Source organism: Cupressus sempervirens, chromosome 7 (assembly GCF_028749045.1).
Source record: "Cupressus sempervirens isolate cs-2001-9-10 chromosome 7, ASM2874904v1, whole genome shotgun sequence".
In the NCBI taxonomy this organism is placed as follows: domain Eukaryota; kingdom Viridiplantae; phylum Streptophyta; class Pinopsida; order Cupressales; family Cupressaceae; genus Cupressus; species Cupressus sempervirens.
In genome coordinates, this window is record NC_143124.1 from 433244493 (window position 1) to 433250258 (window position 5766).

Sequence of the window (5766 nt, forward strand, 5' to 3'; positions counted from 1 at the left end):
AGATGGAAAGGTGCATGTGTAGTGATGGACTCATTGAGTATCCTATCAAGAATCTGTATGTCATGGAAACTCTAATGGAAAAATGATTAATGCTTCATAAAGGGACAAGTTTCTTAATATGAAACCTCATTTGAGGGAGTCTCGTACAACTGTTACTCTATGAGTGGGTACGTGGATTTTGGAATACCTTATTTTGTTGATTATTATTAGAGACTTTGTTAGAAGTTGTAATCTTTCCTTGGTGTGTTTATAAACCAAGGTTAGACCTCCTTTCTTTATTGTTATAATATATTAGGATATAAGCCAAAGTATCCTAATATACTTATTTTTTGTCCTTTTTTCACTTCATCTTATTTTGTCCTCTAGTGGAATATGTGAGGACAAATATTTATTGTAATTTGTAATTTACATTATTCCTCCTTAAGAGGAATCTCACACTTGGCCTCACATACTTATGAATGGTGGCATTCATAGATATGGGAGTTGCATTCTAACTCCTCTCTCTAATCTCTATTTAAGAGATGACCCTCCTCTCTCATTTCTAATGAAGTTTCTTCCTCTTCTCAATTATTGTATGAGTGATTGCTCTCTCTCTCTCTCTCTCTCTCTCTCTCTCTCTCCCCTTAGGCTTTTCATGCCTCATTCATAATGTCACAAGGGGTTTTCTTTGCTTTCCCCTTTTCAAATATCTTGTCTCATGATGTTGGATCTTGAAGCTTTCTCTCTCCTATCTTATGGTAATATTCTTCACATTAAGCTCTCTTGGATTGTTTTATTAGTTATTATTTTACTCAATTTCTAACATGGTATCAGAGCTTTCTAATCCTTGTTTTGAGGTTTTGTGAAGGTTACAATATTGGAAAACTTTGTTGAGAGGAGAAGTGAAGAAAAAAAATTCATTCCTATTTCCTTTGTTAAGTTTTTTTATTCAATCTCAAGTTTTTTTTCTAACCCTCTTTGGAAGGCTTGCCGCCAAAGTGTATTTATTTTTTTATTTTTAAATCAATTTTTTACTATCAAGTAGCATTAAATAAATTATTAGATTAATAGTTCTCTTTAAAATATATTGTTTAGATTAATTTTTTAATAGTTCTTTCTCATACTATTCAAATTAATTTTTTTAATATTTTACTAATACTAAGTTTGATTATATTTTCTTATCAATTTATCTACCCTGTATTCAAACCTCGTTATTCTTTGCATTTGCCATTTTGTTCAACCCACGACTCGGTGGAGAGTTGAATCTTGTCATTGGTTCATCCTGTGGCCTGAGCCCTCTTTTCCATTCTCTTTTATTATTTTCCTAGTATTTCTGTGCACTCCTTGCATGTGTATATGCCATATAGCGCCTCATTGTCCAAAACCATGCATTCATCTGCATTCTCCACCAGCTGATGCACTGACAGAGTGGTATTTTAGGGCTCCACAATTGTATCCAACACCTTTGGCGATGGAAACATGGAGAAAATCAACATCATGCGATCAAGATACTCCTCCCTGATCTTAGATATAAGCAGGGTCTCCATTCTAGATCCCGTGCCTCCTCCCAAGGAATGACACACCTGAAACCCTTGAAGACAGTCACAGTTCTCAGCCTCCTTGCGCATGACATCCAAAATAGCATCAATGAGCTCAGCGCCCTCAGTATAGTGGTCCTTGGACCAATTGTTTCCAGCACCAGATTGGCCAAAAAGGAAGTTATCAGGGTAGAAAACCTGGCCATATGGCCCTGTCCTAATGTTGTCCATTGTGCCGAGCTACAGATCCATAAGCACATCCCTCAAAAAAAATCTACCACAACTAGCCTCATTGTAGTACACATCGACTCTGTCCAACTGAAGATCAGATGAACAATTGTAGTGGCCAGTTGGGTCGATCCCGTGCTCCTCTTTCATCCGCAGTGGTTCTTGTTTCCTTTGCTAGTCTTTCGTGTCCCTTTGCCTTGGTTCTGCTCATTATTACTTCTTCAGTCCTTGCAGCTTGAGTAATCATTTTATTTCATTTTAAAAACTCTGGCTAACATTCTTTGACAGGTTTCTGAATCCACTGCCAGAGATTTCTCCACAATTGCTTTAATTTTAGACACCTTTGTCTGTTCCAAAGCATAATTTATGTAACATTTTGAGCTCATACTCATGTTTGACCGTGTATTAAAAATTTCATAATTTCTACCTTTTAAAGTTTTTTTTAGTCTTAGTTTTTAAATTTAGTTTATAACTTTAGTTTAAAGCTTAAAACTTTAATATTTATTCGTAGTTTTATAGTTAAGTTTTCTTAAAACAAATAAAAATAATTAACGTTTCTAAATTTTATTTAATTTTTTTTTTATATTTAAATTGAAATTTTAATTCTTAAATATTTAAATTTATTTTAATAAATTTATAAAAAATATAAATATAAATATATTATTATTATTATTATAAAAATTCTATCCTTATTTTGAAAACCTTTAATTATCATTAAGTTTTCAATAAATTTTTGATTTCAAATTTATATCTTGAATAGTTTTAATGCAAAGGCCTTTAGTTTATTTTTTTTATTACTTTTAAATATTGTAATTATCTTTAATTTATAAAATTAATAGTATTTTTTAAATTTAAATTAGAAGGGTGTTTTATTACAAATAATTATTTTTTGATAATTCTTTTAAACAAAGGGAGTAGTTTTTTTTGTTAATGATTGATCAAAAGAAATCAAAGTCATTGTTTTTACTAAATTATAATTGTTCAAATAAAATTGTCTTTATGAGTATTATGAAAGTTTAGGTGACTCCTTGGTATAAGTTCAATAGAGCTAGATCATAGCTTGTCTTATAAATTTGCAAGTGTATTTCAATGTGGTTTAAACTATAAATTGTGTTTATTGATTCAAAATTCAATATGATTCCACGTATATGTATCTTTGAACCATGTATCCTTGAACTTGGTGTTTCAAACATTTTATATGCTTCTTGCTTAATCATTGTTTAACATTCTGTTAAACTAACTTGCTCGCTAAATTGATTTGCACTTTAAACTAACTTCACTTTTTCTAATTGATTTCTCGATCCTTTCTGTATCCACACTTGTGTTCACCTTGCATGGAGATTTTAACTGATAACTTATTCTTATTGCTCTTCCAAATACTTCTTATTTATCTCAAATTATTCAGTTTTATGAGTTATCTTACACTATTGCCTTCATTATTTAATGATTTGATTTAATTTTACTATGGTCTATTGATCTATTTGCACATGGTTGCATTCTTATGCTTTTATAGCATCTCTTTATGCTCCTAGTAGCATTTCATGGTTTACTACCATTCTTTATATATATATTTTGTAAGTTGCATCAGGAGCCAATTTATCAAGGTTAATTATGGTGGACCCAACAGTTTTAAACTGACTCATAGTTGCCTTATTTGGCCCGTGGAGTATCCCTCCAACCTATAATTGGTGTGCACTTACTTCAATGGAGTTTCCCTCCATTTGTTCCACTTTGTTCCTCAATGAGAGGATGATATTTTATGGAGATTTCCCATTTCAATCTCTTTATCTCCTTGGTGTATGCTCCTAGTTTTGATTTAGTCATGGTATGACTTCCTACACTTTGCTCATTTTTGAGTGTATAGGTGACGAGGCTACCATATCTTGGAGCACTCCAATATTGGAGACTTTATTTGAGAAAGTTGTTTTGACCCATGTTGTTCATTTTCCTTGTGGCAATGATGTTGCTTGTCCATGATGGATTTCTTATTTTAAGGCAATATGTTGTTACTCCTCATAAACCCTTCCTTTGGTCCACATCGGTAAAACTATAACTTGAATTATTTAATGCTTGAGGCACATGTTCTAATTATTTATTATTGTCTCTTATATTTCTTTGATAAATATACTATGTGATAATGTTCTGCATACTTTATTGCCTAGATCGTGGGTCATGTAGGTGATGGAGTTGCGACCCATTCACTTGTAGTGGGATGACTCATTAGTGGATTGTCTATATCCATGTGATTGATGCAATGTTGATGCAGGTTTCATTAGTTGGCCTTGTCTGTGGTCATTTGTGCATTAGTATGTTCCTTTCATGAGAGATTTATTGCATCTATTATGATCATTTTGGGCTTATGACTTATTTTAGATATCATGTTAACTCCACTACATGTTGGTGAACACATTCATTTATCCTCATCTCTCTTAGTTCCTCCTTGATTACATTATTATAACTTCATTTTTTTACTAACTTCTCCATTCAATGTAATTCTACTTGTTGATAGTTGTCTTGTTTTTTGTTCTCTCTCTTATTTTTTTTTTTTCCAAGTGATCCATCAAGAAACCTTCTCAATTTTTCACATATGAAGATATGTATATGCTTCTACTTGATCACATTCAAAGGGCTCATGCACTTCTCTTTGATCTGCAAATGTACCATATGACTTGAAGACCATCAAATTACTTCATATTGAAGATTAAGTTGTAGATTGTTGTAAATTATGGGTTTAATACCCTTTGATGTAATTTCCCCAAGTAAAGATTAAAGGGGGGTGTTAGAAGTTGTAATCTTTCCTTTGTGTGTTTATAAACCAAGGTTAGACCTCCTTTCTTTATTGTTATAATATATTAGGATATAAGCCAAGGTATCGTAATATATTTCTTTTTTGTCCTTTTTCACTTCATCTTGTTTTGTCCTCTAGTGGAATATGTGAGGACAAATATTTATTGTAATTTTTAATTTAGATTATTCCTCCTTAAGAGGAATCTCACACTTGGCCTCACACACTTATGAATGGTGGCATTCATAGACATGGGAGTTACATTCTAACTCCTCTCTCTCATCTCTATTTAAGAGATGACCCTCCTCTCTCATTTCTAATGAAGTTTCTTCCTCTTCTCAATTATTGTATGAGCGATTTCTCTCTCTCTCTCTCTCTCTCTCTCTCTCTCTCTCTACTTAGGCTTTGCATGCCTCATTCATAATGTCATAAGGGGTTTTCTTTGCTTTCCCCTTTTCAAATATCTTGTCTCATGATGTTGGATCTTGAAGCTTTCTCTCTCCTATCTTATGGTAATATTCTTCACACTAAGCTCTCTTGGATTGTTTTATTAGTTATTATTTTACTCAATTTCTAACAAACTTTATAAGTATTTTATAAGAGATTAGAATGTTGTTTATATATGACCATCATGTTTTAAGGAATAATTGACCCTGGAAAATGTAACCACATTAGAATTTTGGATTGAAATTCTCTTTTAACAATGGTAATTAGAAAAATAGGTTATCATCCCTATGAATGTATGTGAAATTATTAATCATTCTTTCAATAAGAGCAAATCTTGGAATAAGTCTAGAAAAGGTCTAGCGTAGCATGAACATTTTAGTTGTGTGACTTTTGTAAGGAGACTTGGCAACAAAGAATATAATCGTTTCCACATAACCCATAATAAATCTGAAATAAACACAAAATTAAAATCCACATGCAAGAGAATAGACAACATACCCACAAAATTGTGACACAAGATATACCCTGGGAAACCCTCATTGAGGGAAAAACCCAGCCTCCAAAAGCATCCATCATCATGTATTATTCAGAAAAAATACCATTGCCATACAAACATGGAAGCCTTCATGGCCATACCCACAACCGAGAAAACTATGTGAACAAGTATGAATCCACACATCCCATGCCATGCTTTCAACCTTCACAAATGCTCCTTTGGCTAACCTGTCAAGCCTTGTCTCGCTCGACTCTTGCCTTTTGTCTTCTCCTTGTCACTCTCTCTCTCTACAA

At 32.6% G+C, this 5766-nt stretch overlaps 1 pseudogene; it reads right to left on the reverse strand.

The window, feature by feature from the left end:
• Positions 1–1295: 1295 nt before the first annotated feature.
• LOC149547406 (tubulin beta-3 chain pseudogene) lies at positions 1296–1895 on the reverse strand (annotated as a pseudogene).
• Between the last annotated feature and the right edge of the window lie 3871 nt (positions 1896–5766).